Source organism: Thamnophis sirtalis, unplaced genomic scaffold, assembly GCF_051295495.1.
Source record: "Thamnophis sirtalis isolate CommonGarterSnake01/CBP01778 unplaced genomic scaffold, rThaSir2_p1.2 scaffold_1, whole genome shotgun sequence".
NCBI classification, from domain to species: Eukaryota; Metazoa; Chordata; class Lepidosauria; order Squamata; family Natricidae; genus Thamnophis; species Thamnophis sirtalis.
This window is the reverse complement of record NW_028261381.1, coordinates 108,016,524-108,034,777: the sequence shown is the minus strand read 5'-3', so window position 1 is coordinate 108,034,777 and position 18,254 is coordinate 108,016,524. Positions and strand designations below refer to the sequence as shown.

Here is an 18,254-nt window from a genome sequence, read left to right as displayed (position 1 = left end):
CTGTTTCAAAGCCGAAGAGCCAGTGCTGTCCGAAGACGTCTCCGTGGTCATGTGGCTGGCATGATTAAACGCCGACAGCACCGAAGACACACAGAACGCTGTTACCTTCCCACCAAAGGTGATTCCTATTTTTTCTATTTGCATTTTTACATGCTTTCGAACTGCTAAGTTGGCAGAAGCTGGGACAAGTAATAGGAATTCACTCCATTATACAGTACTAGGGATTCGAACTGCCAAACTGCTGACCTTTCTGATCAACAAGCTCAGCATCTTAGCCACTGAGCCACTGCTCTTTACTTATTCTTTAGTATATGTTAAAAAATGAAATAACAAAAGAAATAGCAATAATATACTAGCAAGAAATACACACAGTAAAGAAATTATCAGTGTGATACTGTAGGAAGATACTGTAGCCCTCTCCCATAAAAATGAAATATCCTAGGAAATATTGAAAAGGCAGAATATTATGTTTCCCTGGATGTGAAAAAGGAGAAACGTTTTAAAGAGAAACTTCTTGCAGCTTCCTGCCGCCCCATTTTTTGTCAATGGGCCATTAAGGAGGCCAGGCCAGTCCCTTTACATAATAAAGAGTTCTCCCCTTCAGCTCCAGGGAGATGGGATTAAGGCATGATAATATTGGCCCTTTACCCAACTCCCCACATGGCATCCGAGAACTCAACCAAACCTGGACTCAGCCTAGAGAGTTGCCCCTGCATGGCTCCATGGGAGTCTGACAACCAATCAGAATACTTTTCTTAAACAGGAACAGGAAACATATAGGCGGGGCCGAACAGATTATAAAAAGTCCTGCAAGCCCCTCCCTCGACCCTTCTTCTTCTTCACCCAACACTTGGAAGCATGTGATCACCTTTCCCCCCAGGACCTCAAGCCATGCTGTCCTGTCCACCATTAAACATTAAACCATCTTTCTAAGCAGCCTTCATGCCTCCAGTGTCTTTTTCCCCACTTGGAGCCAAACCCAGAAGGACATTTCTTCCAACAGTACGTTGGAGAGGACTGTGGCTGTCTAATTCTTAGCAACATCTGGAAGGCAACATGTTTTCCCTCTCTGTTTTACAATGACAGCAATAAGTAAAAATATAAACAAAGCTTTCCAACAGGAGGTGCAGTCACCTTATAGGTGTCATTATTACCTGCTTGCCTACCTGGAAGTGGGAGAAGAGGAATTCTTTCAAGTACCTAACAAGCCACAACACAGCTGGCAGGGAGCATTCTGCTTGGTCACTCACGTTCTACAACATTTGAGCGAATGTTTTTTGAAGGAGACAGAGTGTATATTCAGGGTACAAAGAGTATATAGAGTACTTTCATGTATAGCAAAATAAATACATCTTCATAAAGTACAATCATTGCCATGTTCAATGTACTTGGATGTTACAAAAGCTTATAGGTTATTGCTTGGGGGACAAATCAACTTCTACTCCACAGTCAAACCACTTTATTTTAAACACGATAGCAGAGTTCTCCAGTCTTCTGGATTGGTGAGCATATCTTGGAATATTGTGATCCTGTTATGAAAACATTTCACAGGAGACACTGAAAGGGCACTGAAAATTATACTGCATGCTACACCTATAGTTTAGTTTCATGCAGAATGTTCTTATCAGGGGTGTCAAACTGGTGGCTTGAGAGTCAGATGGATCACACGCAGGCCATTCCCACCCCAGCTCTGTGTTGGGGAAAAAATGTCACGAAACGTCATGTGACAGCAATGTGATTCAGTGAGTTTGACATCCTTACTCTGTCCTATTCCTATTTACTGTTGCTGTTTCCCTGAACAGGTGGACATATTTTCAAATATACATTGGCCTTCAGTCAGTCACCCACCTTCCTCCCTCCCTCCCTCCCCTTCCCCCCCTCTCTTTTTCTTTCTTTCTTTCCTTGCTGAAAGCTTTTTGGATAGAACTGAGTCTCAGAACCATTATTGACAATAAAAGGTTTGCAGTATGCCCCTTCCTTAATTGAAAGGCTTTTTAATGTAAATATTCAGGTAGGACACAGTACTTGGCAAGCACCCAAGAAGATGTGTATAGTTTAACTGATGTATTATCCTCTTTTATCATCTTAGGCAGAGGACAGTGGGTGCAAATATATAATTTTTCTGCAACATTTTCTATTGAATAATCTTTTGGTGATTGTGTTATATTACTATCTTATTTAATGTGTTGTAATGTCTTTAATTTGGGGAAGCTTTTTGCAATGGCAAATACATACGTAACATGCTTTCTGGGATATAAAATAAGTGCACTTCTACCACTTCACAAGACTTGAACAGAAAGCTCTATTTTCTGTATGAATTACTATTCACTTAGCTCTGACTGTGACAGAAATTCCAGTTCCCATTAGAGTCATTAAGCAAGAACTACCTGTATCCTCTTTAAGATAATTACACTAATTGATATAATTTTGCTCCCATCCCCATACAAATAAGACTACAACAGCTATTGCAGCTCTTAACAATTCAAGTAATTTTAGAAAAGAGGTAATAAAATACAATACAATAGCAGAGTTGGAAGGGTCCTTGGAGGTCTTCTAGTCCAACCCCCTGCCTAGGCAGGAAACCCTATACTGATTCAGACAAATGGCTATCCAACATCTTCTTAAAGACTTCCAGTGTTGGGGCATTCACAACTTCTGGAGGCAAGCTGTTCCACTGATTAATTGTCCTGTCAAGAAATTTCTCCCCAATTCTGAATTGCTCCTCTCCTTGATTAGTTTCCACCCATTGCTTCTTGTTCTACCCTCAGATGCCTTGGAGAATAGTTTGACTCACTCTTCTTTGTGACAGAGATATTGGAACACTGCTATCATGTCTCCCCTAGTCCTTCTTTTGATTAAACTAGACATACCCAGTTGCTGCAACCATTCTTCATGTTTTAGTCTCCAGTCCCCTAATCATCTTTGTTGCTCTTCTCTGCACTCTTTCTAGAGTCTCCATATCTTTTCTACATTGTGGTGACCAAAACTGAATGCAGTATTCCAAGTGTGGCCTTACCAAGGCATTATAAAGTGGTATTAACACTTCACGTGATCTTGATGTACATATTATTAATTGGACTATTGCCAAAGGAAAAAGCATCCAGCTACATTTTCAGAAAAACAACCAAAAAGATGGCTCTGTGGCCTTGTGTGAGGAGCCCAAAGGAACACACAGTTGTGGGGTTGGTTAGTGCCATGAGAGCCCTCCCTTTGTCTTTGGTGGTTTAGGAGTGTGAGACAATAAACAAACAAACAAGTAAGTAAATAAGTAGGTAGGGTAGGTAAATAAATAAATAAATAAATAAATAAATAAATAAATAAATAAATAAGAAAAACAATTTTACCAAACCATTTCAAACTATGTGGAAAGTAATATTACAAACAGTTCCAGCATATAAAAATGTCTCTCTGAATGGACATCCAAGATGTCAAGCAGGAAAACATAACACAGATTTCTCTTCTCCCACCCTCCCTCCACCAGGATACAGTAACTTTACAATTGAAGTGAATTTTTGGTGTTGGAGGAGCATTCAAATATGCACTTAACTGCAGGCATAAGGAGACAGTATCCAAAAGATGATTATCACTGGATAATTTTATATGTATAAACTAGACTGAAAAGGCAGTAATGGCAAATCATTACTTTATTGTTGCCAAGAAGTAGAGTCCAACTCAAAGAAGCCTTTACTTTTTATTTTACCTCAGAGGAACAAAACCAACAAAGAACATGTATTATTAAAGTTATCTTATGGGACAGTTCTTTACTAAGATATAAAACCTTCAGATGTAAGAACAGGATTAAGAATTAATAGTATAATTAAAACAAAACAAACAACGCTATCCACAAAGTGCAAGTTTCCGTTCCAGTCAGTTCAACATAACAGCATATATGTTTCAAATGGAATTAAACCATTAAAAAGTACATCAAAGACAGGTGAAGGGTAGCCAGAAAATTGTAATAAATAAAATGACTGAAACAAGATAAAAAATACATGACTGCTCTGGAGGATTGTTTATGAACTTAGCATCGAAATGGCTGATTTCCATCATAAAAGGATATTAAGTTAAATAGGTATCAGAGTCCTCACTTGCAAATGTTTACAGACAATTGTTCATACTTTAATGTAATTACATTTTAGTTTCATATGCTGAGTTGATTTCAATTACAAATTGTGATAGCAAAAAGAAAATGAAATTATTCATTGCTTTATGGTCTTTATTGATTTATTCATTGCTTTATACTGTAGCCTGAAACCAAATCAACATACATTAAAATGTACAGAACAACAAAAGCCCATGCATAAAAATGACATAAAATAAAGTCACAAAACTAAGTGTCAGGTTCCGAAGGGATAATAGCAATAGCAATAGCAATAGCAGTTAGACTTATATACCGCTTCATAGGGCTTTCAGCCCTCTCTAAGCGGTTTAAAGAGTCAGCATATTGCCCCCAACAGTCTGGGTGCTCATTTTACCCACCTTGGAAGGATGGAAGGCTGAGTCAACCTTGAGCCAGTGAGATTTGAACTGCCAAACTGCAGATAACAGTCAGCTGAAGTAGCCTGCAGTACTGCACTCTACCCACTGCGCCACCTCGGCCAAACACAGAAACGGTTTGAAATGCAGTTTGTATTCTTCCTTCGGCACGAACTGATCAACAAAGCACTAAGGCAATGAATAAATTGTCAGAGCTGCCACCCAGTGCTTCCCACCACCTTTTATAGCTACATTGGTAATTAAGATAAGTCGCACCCTGCATGTGTGCACACCCATCACCTTGTGACCCAGAACGAAACCACCAGGCAATTAATCATGCATCAGCTAAGAAGTTCTTGCCCCCTGATATATATTTTAATTGAAAGTTGAATTGCCGAAAATACAAGGCCCATCTAACTTGTTTTGGCGACAATCTGCGCGGGGTCTGGAGGGCCTCCAAGTTCTTGTAGTATGTCCAGACTTCGAAGAGTATCCCTCTCCCTTCTAGTAAATGCCCCACATCAACAGGGCCCACCGGACTGCAAACACCTCCTTCTCCCAAATGGGCCAGTTGCATTCGGTCCTTGTCAACTTCCTCAAGGTGTAGGCAAATGGCTGTAGGGCTCCTTCATTGTTCTTTTGTAAGAGGACTGGCGTCTGCCTGAACCACAAATGACTTAGCGGGCTCTGGATGTTTCAATACCGGCTCTTGTGCAAACAAGGACTTCAGACGCTCAAATGCTTGCTGACACGCTGTTGTCCACACAACTGGACTTCCGCTCGAGAGTTTGACTTGAGATGTTTTGTGCGTAAGAGGTTGGTTAGTGGAAGGGCCACTTGGGCAAAGGACGGAATGAACTGGCGATACAAATTGGCAAACCCTAAAAAACTCTGTAACTGCCTGCGGGTTTTAGGAGTCTGCCAGTCCAACACCGCCTTTACCTCCGCGGGGTCCATCTCCACCCCTTTAGGTGAAATATGGAACCCAAGGTAATCCAATTGCGTCCTGTGGAATTCACATTTAGATAATTTAATGTATAAATGTGCATCCAGCAGCTTTTTAAGGACTTGACGTACAAAGGTTACATGGTCCTCCATGGTCTTGGTATATATTGTAAAACGTTGTGTTGTGTGGGTTGTTGTTGTGAGGGAATTGACACGCAGGAGCCATTTGCAAGACAGATCTTTATTAGTACCAGATGACAAGCGATTCAAAGATTCCCTGCAACTGTCAGGGTATTTATACTAGCCAGAAGCAACTGTCAAGCCCAACTGTCACGAGGCCAGCCAATCAGATGCTGTGCCTTGACCAACCAATTAGAATGCAACACAGGTTGTTGCTGGGTTATAACAGTATATATAAGGATATTGTCTAAATAGACGAGTACCCCTCGATATAGATGTTCATGCAGCATCTCGTTAATTAGCTGCATGAACACCACTGGGGCTCCTTGCAGTCCGAAGGACATAACACGGAAATGGTAACTGCCCAGAGGACAATTGAAGGCTGTCTTCCATTCGTCACCAGCCCGAATGCGTACCCTATAGTACGCTTCCCTGAGAACTAATTTTGTAAATATACGTCTCTCCGCTAACCTAGCCAGCATGTCCTTCATTAAAGGAAGAGGGTATAGATGTTCCACACAGACGGCATTAAGGCCCTGGAAGTCGACACAGAGACATAAGCTGCCATCCTTTTTCTCCCAGAACAGAACAGGGGCAGCTACCCTTGATCTAGCTGGCTGAATGAAGCCCCTTTTTAAGTTCTTTTAAGTTTTTTTAAGTGCCACCCTGTGCTTCCCACCACCTTTTATAGCTACATTGGTAATTAAGATAAGCCACACCCCGTGCGTGCGCACACCCATCACCTTTTGACCCAGAGCGAAACCACCCGGCAATTAATCATGGGTTGTTAGCATGAATTTCTTCAGTTTGTGTAGGTGGGACGGTGAGTCTTGGCAGCTTGCCCAGCTTTCTCCCCTGAATGGCAGCTCCAGGCCTCTGAGCTGGCTGGAGCTGACACTAAGAAGGAGGTACTAATTGGTTTCTGTAAGCTAAAGCTACTGATAGAAATTTGGTCATTGTCCTTGATACATCAAAAAAATGGTCATTTTTTTCGGCAGCACATATACTAAAATTGGAACGATACAGAGAAGATTAGCATGGCCCCTGCGCAAGGATGACACGCAAATTCGTGAAGCGTTCCATATTTTTTGCCTACTATTTAAGAATGGACATTGAAAATAACAAACCTAGCTGAGATGGTTAAAATATCTGCATATCTCAAGGACCATTCAAACGAGAGATATAAACTGGAGTGGAGAAGATGGATTGACTATACTCAAAATAAATATGGGACTAAGAAATTTCAGATAGCTTATGACTAAAGAAACAAGGAATGAAATAATTTGTTTAGAGCTAGCCTAGCAAGGAGGAGTTAAAGCTCAAATGAAAGATAATATTAACATTTTTAAAAGCTTATTTTAGAATGTTTTTGTTAAAGATGTATTGGTTCTGGGAAGTTGGGGGGGGAAGGTTGGAGGGGTGGGGGGGTGGGAAGTAAATATTTGTAAAAGTTTTTTTTTCAAAATTTTCATTTTAAAAAATGGTCTTTTAAAAAACAACGACAGTAACCTCATCATGAAGGCAATAAAAAATCTTAGAAAGAGCCATGGTGGAGCAGTGCTTAGAATGCAGTACTGCAGGGCTTACTCACTGCTCACTCCAGGAGTTTGATTCTGAATGGCTCAAGGTTGAGTCAACCTTCCATCCTTCCAAGGTCAGTAAAATGAGGACCTGCATTGTTGGGGGCAATATGCTAACTCTGTAAACCGCTTAGAGAGGGCTATAAAGCAAGGTGAAGCAATATATAAGTCTATCGCTATGATTTCCTATAAAATACAACTGAGCGAGTTGCATTTTCTAATCCTAGTACCTTCAAACTGAACTATTAACTAGGGATTTTATAAAAAATCAAATGCAATGTTGAGGTTGAGATGCTGCTTTCCAGCACAAGGACTGTACATACTATTGCATTTTCTTCCAAAATTTGCAAAATGGTTCTCAAACCCTGATGAGGCTTTTGGAAAAAAAAAATCAGTGAAGTAGTATATAAGTCTAAGTTCTATTGCTATCATGCATGCTTACCTCCAATGTGAATATAGTTGGGATTTAAATAAGATATCAGATACAGATGCAATCTCTATGCCTGGAAATGAACGAGTACAATTTTCATGGGAGATTTAGCACCTTTTGTTTGCCACTGTTAGGTAATGCATTGACTCAGGTCAGAGAAAAAAGCTGCTATGTGAATCATGCCAGTTCTTGAAAAAAATACAAAGAATCCAAGGAGAGGGGGGTGATTCTACTGCAATTAAGATGGGAAATTACCTATCTGCCAATTCTTTGGCCTTCTGCTTAAATTCTGCTAATGTTTTATCAGGGCCCAGGATCACTACAAAAATATATCAAATCTTGTCTTTGCAGAGTAGATTCAAATCTATCATTCAGGATAAGATGAAACAAAGAGGTCCCCCAAAATATTTGGTTTGCTCAAGACCTAAGCAGCATCTTTTTGAGAGAGAGAGAAACAAATAGACAGACAGAGAGACAGAGAAAGAGGGAGAGGGTGTATGTGTGTGTGTACAGTGTATGTATAAGAGAGGGAGGGAGGGAGGGAGGGAGAAAGAGAGAACAAATCAGGAAGACAGAAGAAGTAGGTATATAAAGAAAAAGAGAGAAACACTAGTCTAGTTCTTGTGACTTTAGTGAGTAAAACGTTCAAGTTTTATTGCTATTATGACAAGTAATACTTTTAAAAACAAAAAATCTGAATGGAAAGATGATAGTTCCACTTCCTTTGGCTGCACATTTTCTCCTAGGATGGATTATCATGCCAAATTGCTTTGTTTTTTGCTTGCAAAAGGTTTAAAGTAGAGATGAGGAACATTTTTCCCTGTCTGGAGTAACATTCCTTTGTGGGTAATCTGTTGCAGCAAAGTAGCAAAGGAAATAATTATTTCTCTTTATTCCTGTCTCTACTATCCATATCTTCCTTGATTAATTTCTTCCCTGAATTATATCCCTAATCAATTTCCTTCTTTTCCACAATTGTCTTCAATTGGCCTCCAGAATCTGAGCAACACAAGAGAGTTCCACAGAGCAAACTACCCAGGAAGGCCAACACAGACATGGAAATGTATATTTGCCCTTTGATGTCTTCCTCCTCTTCCTTTCTAAATACCAGTGGGCAGAAATGATGCTAATTGGCAGTGTGCAATAGTCTAAAGCTGTGCTTCCCATGCTGAGGTGAGCCAAGATGAAAAACAAAGAAAGAATGATCAGATGGAAAGGAATGAAATAAAAAAAAGGCCAGGTGCTGCATAATAAAATTGAAAGAAGAGTGCTGGGTCATACGTATAGCCAAATTCTAAGAAAAACAGTTCCAAAGAAGGAGGTTGCATATGTCATGTCTGCTCAGCAACTTCTCCCCACTACTAAAATCACAATCACTTTCTAGCTTGTAATAAATACTTTGGGGTTTCTTGCCTATGCTCTGATTTTTATTTTTTTCTTCAAAGTTCCTAGTTAAGAAATAGGAAACTCTGGGATGACTGCCAGAGTTAGGCAGTTTCGTCTCCTGTTGTGAGGCAAGAAAGAAAGAGGAAGAGCTTAAGACTATAGGGCACGAGTGTCAAACTTGCTGCATCATATTGCCGTCACGTGACATTTCACGATGGTTTTCCCATTCACAGAGTTGGGGTGGGTGTGGCCTGCATCTGGCCCGCAGGCTGCCAGTTTGACACCCCTGGTGTAGGGTGATGAACAGATGCCCCTGGATTGGCTCTGATCTGTTGATCAGCAATTCTCCAATTCTGATTTGGTGGAGAAGGAGTTCAGAATGTGCTCTGTGCAGATTCTCACACTTCTGACTGTTGCCCCATCCCCATGGTCACGTGATTTACATTCAGATGTTTGACAACTGGTCTATATTTATAACAGTTGCAGTGTCCTGGGTTTATGTGAGCATCCATTCCTACCTTCTAACAAGCAAAGTTAATGAGGAAACATGGTTGTTAAGATTCACTTAACAACCATGTGACTAATTTAACAACTCTGGCAAGAAAAACCCACTTAACAAATTTCTCACTTAAGCAACATAATTGCTGGGCCTTAATTGTGGTCGTAAGTCAAGTATACGTAGGCAAGGGATGAGAAACAGGTTTTCCAAAATAAATCACATAAGAAACTTAAAATGATACAATATAGCAATGATTTATAGAATAATAATATTATTAAATATATTTATAAGCCACTTAATCCAATTTTAAATTGCTCAAAGACTCTATTCACACTATTTATTTAAGAAGTTATCTGGATCCAAATTACTCTGGACAGCTTACAGTTTGAAATCCAGAGCAAGAGCACTTTGCCTGGTCTTACTGAATGGCAGAAATATGGAAGACAGGTGGTCCCACAAATAACCAAACTTTATGCCATGAAGGGCTTTATAGATAATAATTAGAACCCTAGATTTTACCCAGAAGCTCACCAGAAATCACTGAAGTTTGTGGAGCCCATCACTGCCCATGTCACTGTATTATGGACCAGTTGTAGCTTAAAAACAGCCTCATGCAGAATACATTGAAGGGCAGTTGTGGAATGGCTAAAGACAGTCCTTGACTTACAACTGATTGCTTAGCAACTGTTAGAAGTTATGATGGACAGCCCCCCCAAAAAAGATACTTAGGACCTGGATTCCAAGTTCTAACAGATGCCCTGCATCCAGGTGGTCATGTGATCAAGTTTTGAGCACTCAACAACTTGCCCCAATTTATAGATGTCTTATGATGTCATGACTGTGATTTGTGACATTTTTTTGGTCCAGTTTCCAGCAAAAAGCACCAAAATCTGTGGCATTCCTACAATGACTGCCACAAAAAAATGTTATAAAATTGGGTCAGTCCCGTGGGTGCTTCAATTTACAACTGCTATGATATACAACTCCATTACAGTCATAAATCAAAGACTATCAGAAGGGCTTCTCAGTCAAGGGACAGGCTCAGCTGGATCTATGTAAAGGGCTTCTGTATGCAGGAGTCCAGGATTACTCCAAAACTCCACACAAATCTCAACAAGGAATAGCCTCATCTTCCCAGCCAACCATCAGATATTGGCATGCTACATTGAAAAAAACACTTGGAACTGCCTGGAGTTGAGATGTATAATTGGATATCATCATTATACTGCTGATACTAGATTAGCAGCATATTGACTCATATCTTCAGCATACTGCTGATGCTACACTCTGAACTGCACCCAGTGGCTTCATGTACACATTAAACAAGCAAACAAAAAAAAAATGATAGGTCTTGAGGCAGCCCATACGTGAAGCATCACAACACATGTTTAATAATTATAGTCAAATAAAAATGGAGGTGTAAGGGTAACATGTATAAATATTTGAGTTAAAATACTTGAGTTAATATGAATTATGCTTGATGACTGTGGAAGAGATGCACGAAAACCTTTTGTAACCAACTGATACACTTTCTACAGTATGTAAAGAAGGAAGATTTTATGTATTGTGTTTGTTTTGAAAATAAAAATAAATTCTATTTAAAAAAAACAAAAACAAAATGGGTTGCATGGGACTCCTGGGCGGGGCCAGCCAGGAGTGGGATTTGAGGGGTTCTCCGAACTGCACAGACTCTTAGCTAGAGGTTCTCCCGAACCCCTGCGAACCCCCAGAAGCCCACCCCTAATGGAACCATACCCAACAATCTCACTGCTTTGACATTTAAGTTCATCAAATGTATGTAGATGTTAGAGAACTACTACTTTTAGTTTACCTACACTAACATGCTCTATGTCTATTGATTGCCCCTCCCTTAGAGTTACCACATCACATGACATCAAGATTCAACAGTGTTTAAGATTTAGCTTAGCAATAATTGAACCTAACAGACTGACAATTTGCCAGAAAAAAATTCCAAAGTCTTCCCCATGGAGCACTACAACACTCCACTACTGCAGTAGAAATCACCAATTGTGTTTTTATCTCAAACAAAGGATGAAGAATGAAAGAAGAGATTATCTAATTAGCACTGATTTCATCTAACCCATCTAAGCTTACACTGCACAAAAAAGATGAATGAGATGGATATTTTTTCCTCTAGCTGCTGTATCAAACAGATGCATTAACTGCAACCACATGGTTGAAAGAATATTTTTCTAGATTGTATTTGTTCAATTTTTGTTCTCTGGAAAACAGATATGGTGACTTTCAGAGGGACTTATAGACACCATGTAAAACTAAAATACATTATGGCAAGACTATCACAATATTGAGTATATTCTGGCTAACATAGTTGAAAAGGTATTTGTGGTCTAGGACTGTTAACCCAGGAAAAAACATGTCAGAATTTGTCTCCAAATAAGAAAACCACACACTCATTTTTTTGCAAACTGCAATGGAAATTGTAGCCCTCTGAAGAGAAGTACACTTAACAAAAGCTTTAATTAAAACCAGGTTAATGGGTCACCATTAAATAAAACCATTTACAGAGCAATCTAAATGTATCATACATCATTCCATCCTATGAGAAAACCCTGACCAACGGAAGCTACTTGTGAAGGGAATTTCTCTCTTCCTGGTTTTATAGAACCACAAGCAATGGCTGTTTGGGGCCTCTTTATGAGAAGTGGGTCATAAATCCAACCTAATTATAAAAATAGTACATAGGTTGCATTTGTGCTTTAGTAAACATCCCACTCAGGATATATTTATCAGGTAGTGATCAGAATAAAGAGCAGCAACATGAACAGATGTATGTTACTGAAGTGCTTCTTTTTGCAGATATAAAAATGACATTTTTGCCATGTTTGCCTTCCTTCAAATTAACACACAGTTCAGACTGCAAAACTGATTACAATCATTTTTGACTGAGCATACTCTTTCCTGTTAAGAACTTAACTCTCCAAACATTTTATAAAAGTAATGCTTATATATTACATTTAAAATGCAGCCTAATTTTCTTAGAGCATAATTCAGCCAGTTTGGATGCATTATTTCGCTCATGCTAACCAGATGTTCTGGGAATTAAAGACCAAACACATCTGGAGAATGACTGGTACGAGTCCCTCCAGGAAGGCGTACAATATTTTAATGAAAATTCAAAGGACATGTGCCATTCTGTTCTTCAGCTTTATCAATCCAACCTCTGATTCGTTACCATGTCTTCTTCATGTGCAAAGAGTGGTAGCCATGTCTTTTTCATGTTCAAAACATCTTACAGTCACAGTACCAAGTAAGACTCTTGCATCATCTTCTTTGTAATCCAGAAGTATTATTCTTATGTCATTTGCTACTGGCCAGAAGAATTGGATATTCTTTAGTTCAGGATTATTAAATGCCACTATAATATAATTTTTGTTTGTATTTGTATGATTATGTATAATTCTATGTAATATGTAATCGTATTACATATAGAATAGAATAGAATTCTTTATTGGCCAAGTGTGGTTGGACACACAGGAATTTGTCTTTGGTGCATATGCTCTCAGTGTACATAAAGAAAAATAAAATACATTCATAAAGAATCATAAAGAATCATAAGATACAACACTTTAGGTTACTAATAAGCAATCAAATCACACTAGGAACAAATAAAACAATATAAATTGTAAAAAAGATACAGATAGCTGTTCCCTAATGTTCTTCTGTCTTCATAAGTATAAAACTCTCTTTGTTGTGTTTCTTTGTTTTTGACTTCTAGCTCATAAATTTTTTTATGTAATTCTTCCCCCTCAACCTGTAAGTTCCTGGCAGTTTTCACATGATAACATTTACGGGAATAGACATAGAAACACAACATATTAGCATTTCTCCATTTCACTTTATGAGGGGTAATGGAAACTCTGTCAAATACATACATGCCTCTCTCTGTAACCTACATTAATAACAGTCTGAAGTAGAAAGTTGTGGGTCTTAGTTTCTTGCCAAGAAAACTATCCAAGCACTAGACCGCAGTACAAATATTTTTACCCACAGGACTGCCTGCAAAATGATTTTAGCATAGAACAAGATGTTTTCCAAAATTCAGTCGTAACCCTCATTCTGTATGATTACAAAAAAATTAACTCAACAATGTGAAAAACACACATTTCTGAGCCTGAATGGAATACATTAAAAGGCAAAGATAAGTAAAGGAATCCAGGCCAAGTATTCCCCACAGCACAGAACAAAATGGGCGGGGGAGGATGTTGTTTTCATTTGTCGATGTATATTTATGTGAGACAGTGACAGTAAATACTGATGAAGAAGCAAAACAGTCTACCAAGCCAAATTCTAAAGAAATAAATAACTCGTTCCTTTTAACAGTATAGTCCTTTTACCAAGAAATTATAACTTTTAACCCAGTCAAGAATGAACGCAGCAGGATAGACTACCTACTATTTCTTGAGGTAAAGAACAGTCCCTACTGGGAGAACATTAATGGAAAACAACATTGTTCTCAAACATCATGGACAATAATTAACTGATCCCTTTCTATGCAAGGTAATAACCTGTTTCTCTGAAAATAAGACCTCCCCGGATAATAAGCCCAATTGGGCTTTTGAGCACATGCGCTAAAATAAGCCCTCCCTGAAAATATTGCAACACAGCAGCAGTCATGAGGTGACTGCTGCACCTCAAAAATAATAAGACCTACCCAAAAATAAGGCCAAGTTCTTATTTCGAGGGTCAGAAGAAAATAAGACCCTGTCTTATTTTCAGAGAAACATAGTCAATAGAAAGGATGACAGCATTTCAGTACTAGGCTTTCTCAGGTTAAATTGGTTATCTATTTCTGTTCCAGTCTAGACTCACACTTAGTTATAAAATGAAAATAACCTTAGAATGTATGTTGGATAATTACCAGGAATGTGTGCAATGCCATTGGCTCTCTTATACCTTTCTGCAGTTTTTAACAAACTACAGTCTTTTTTTCAGTTATCTTGCCAGGATGGGCTGTAGAGATAAAAATGTGTTCTTGCTCTGATGTCGTCTAGAATGTACTGTCAGTGAGACTGAAGTCTTCTCTTAGTTTTTGACCTACATATGAATTCTTTCTGTTTTTTTATAACTACATGAACTGCTTTATAAACCATTCAAACATGTGAATTACATTACCATCAATATTGGATGATACACATTTAATTCTCATTTCCAGAGGCAGAAGGAATTCATGAATACATTGTCTATCTCTATATTGTAAGACCTGACAAATCTTTAGGGGCATAGCCTTCTACAGGGTGGGATCCACGAATGATAAAGCTCTACATCAAAGATGGGTATCCTATTATAGTCTCAGAGAACAGGAAGCTACAGAGAAACAGGACCATAACTAATTTGACATGGCTCTGGTCACTGATGAATGTCCTAAATCTGTTGGATCTGGGGGCTTTTGAGAAGTAAAATTGGTGCATTAGGTTTTGTAGAGCATGCATGCTCCTGTTTTGCACCACATAGCCCCCTTTGTCATACAAGAATAATCAGCTTAATTCTGTGTAATTTATCAATGCTTTAAAGGCACCATGGAACCTCTAGACTTGCGTAGGTTTAAGGTATTCCTAATACTCATAAAACCCCTCCAAAATCAAAAAGGATAAAAAAAATTCAGCCCTACCAATTTTGGGGAGACAAAATGGGGAAAGGGGGACACTATGTAATTCACAGATTGTACTCTATATGCTTTGAATTCTAACTCTCAGAATCTTCATGTTTATGTTGTAATTATGTTTCATATGACACTTGATAATATATTGCATTTTAAAATTAAGTTTAAATATTCTCAATAAAGTAAAATAAATTTTCTTCTTGATGATAATATACTGTAATGCCTATCAAACTAGTGTTTCAGTGCCTTATAAAGTGTGATATAAATTGCAAAAAACATTAGTAAAAATTACATCAATCATAGTTTGTAATTAATTTCCTCAAGGCATTCATTAGAGATATCTGTGTCCCTAATAGCAAAGAGACACTCAAATAATGTAAATATTTTTCCTCTCTAAAAGCTACTAGAAAGCATAGTAAGGTAGGGAATAAACCCAAGCATTCTTTAATGATCTGACAGTGGTTGATTTGCACATGCATCTCACACATAACTGTAAAGAGAATTGGCTTTTGAAAGAACAGCTGCTACATGAATTGTGCACAAGGCTATCTAGCAATGGTTTAGTATAGTCTTTTCCAGGTTGCATAGCCCTTGTATGAACCCCAAATACCAGAAGCTGAGAATTTTGAAGTTGTTCCACATTTATGGAGGTACTCAGGTTGGAGAATGCTAATTTAGTGCTACAGCCCAGCTTTTTAACTTCTCTCTTTCTCCAATGCAAACATATTTGGAATAACATTTATCTTATACTAGGTAGTAAATCTTTCTAAGGTGAAGGGGTTTCTACATAGATTTTGGACTTAATTAACCACTAATATTCAGTGTCGGGTAAATCAGAGAGGAAAAATCTATTTGGAAATATTTAAGCCTCAGGCTATGACTAGAAGAAAGAAACTGATGTATGTTGAGAATTTATCTTCCTTGGATCAAAAATTGTTCAAGATGGCAGTTCTACATCAGAAATCAAATGCAGGATAATCTTAGTCCACACTGCAATGATTAACATAAGGATGAAAAAGCAGAGATATTGATATAAATACAAAAAAGCAGGTGAGTTAGAGCAATAGTCTTCCTTATAATGATATATGGATGTGAAAGTTGGACACTAAGAATGGCTGATCGAAGAAGAATTGACATCTTTGAACTGTTGTGCTGGCATAAATTACTGCATATACCATGGACAGCCAGAAAAACCTCAGATAATTGCTGAGTCCTATAAAACCAGTCAAAATCACAAGACTACATATTATTTGCTTTGGCCATGTCATGCATGCAAATTCATTAGGGAAGTCAATAATATTAGGAATGGTTAATGGATCAAGAAGGAAGGGGAAAGCAAGGAACTCTCTGGCTTGATACCATCAAAACTGATACAAAGATGAACATCTAACAACTGAAAGAAGCTGGCTTGACAGGGTAGCATGGACAGCATTTGCTTATAAAGTCGCCAATATATCACTGAACAGTTAAAACTGACTAATGACTTAGTAAAAAGCTCATTAGAAGCCACCACGTTGAGATAAAATTATATCAAATTAGTAAGTATGAAGCAGATGCTTCTTTATCTATTGAGAATAGACAGGGTAGCACATCTTCCTGCCCTTATTCAAAAACTTTGTTTAATTATTCTGTCCAATTTTGGATTGGTGTAAGGTTATAGGCTTAGAAATTAATAGGAAGTTAATCTAAGTTATTTACAGGGCAGATAATCCTTTCATTTAATATCACAAGGGTTCGTTATTATATTACCCAATAATAATCATAAAGGAAAAACTGGCGGTCACATTTAAGGATGAGAAGACCTTCATAATTCCACTTTGTTTTACTGTCCATGTTGCAGAGTCAGTGTTTTAGATAAAGCTAGCAAGTCTTTTTTAAAAAAATATATTGAGCATCTGAGGGATTTTTAACCACTTGTTTAAAAAGTCCTAATTACTTACAAGAGCTCAGGGCTAACTGCAAAGAAACTTATCTTTTTCAAAGGTTCTTTGGCAAATTTTACTGCACACATCTCAATGTAAGTACACCCCTTTGACCATTTTTTTGTTGTCAGGGATTTGAAGGGAAAACATAATAGGAAGATTCATTCCTGCTAATATTTATCCTGCCCTGGATCTCTGGGAGAAAAACATTTTAGTTCACTTCAGAGGAATCAAACTGGAAATCATTTACAATTTTATTTTATTTTTTCTTTTAGTGCCTAGTATCACAAGTAGTCAGGTAACACTTCTAACTATTCTTTTTAGGTCACTGTTCGAATCAAAACATTTGTATTTTTGCCAAACTTGAATATATATATTTTTTCCAGTTAGAATACATATTATCTTCTAGCCCTGCAATTTCCACAAATCTTGGCTTGGGTAATTATTTGAAATAGTGGCTGGTGGCTAGTTGTTGGTTTCATATAATGTATTCTTGTTATTCTTATTCCTTTTTCCTAATGAGTCACATTTTCTGTAGTTCTGTTCAGTATTTGGAGGACTGTCTCATTATCTATACATTCAATCAATTTTATTGTCTATAAATCCACGTTTCAAAAGCCTCTACTCTCCTCATTGTCATTCATTTGATACTTCTACAAAATACTTTGCAGGACATCAAAGCATAAAGTGGGCCAACTAAGTTCAAGTTTTAAGTTCCAGCAGAATACAAATGTATTTATCCCAAACTTATTGTTGTCCATTTAGTTTTGCTTCTTCTATTCCACTGTATTATCCAGTATATTATTTAAAATATAATTCAGGCATTTATATTGTTGTATCTCCATTCTTCCTTTCCTGCTAGCATAACATTTGATTCAGATATTTTATTTCATTGAAGCCATTACTTTTGTTTTCTTCTGATTTATATTTAACCTAAGATTTACTCAATTGCTATACTTGACTCAATAAAATCTGTAAACCATAGTTGTTATTTGTTGGTAGAACTACAGAACATACACTGTAGTTGTTTATTATTATGCCATCAGTGTTCTGCTTGTGGATGCACATAGCAAGAAAAAACAAAGAAAAATATTGAAGAACGTGATATAACCAACAAATGAGTGAAAAGTGTGTTCTTACCTTTTGGCAAGAAAAATCCTGGGCCCTGAAATGTTCCTTGCTCAGAAAAATAGAA

The 18,254-nt window shown here is 37.8% G+C and overlaps 1 protein-coding gene and 1 non-coding gene across 3 annotated transcripts in view; one reads left to right on the top strand and one right to left on the bottom strand.

Moving 5' to 3' along the window:
* The window catches only part of RAD51B (RAD51 paralog B), a 346,004-nt gene that overhangs the window by 172,355 nt on the left and 155,395 nt on the right, over positions 1-18,254 (bottom strand). The gene's annotated exons all lie outside the window — the stretch shown is intronic.
* LOC148049650 (U6 spliceosomal RNA) lies at positions 6,583-6,690 on the top strand. Its single transcript, XR_015695308.1, has one exon. It is a non-coding gene; the product is annotated as a U6 spliceosomal RNA (small nuclear RNA).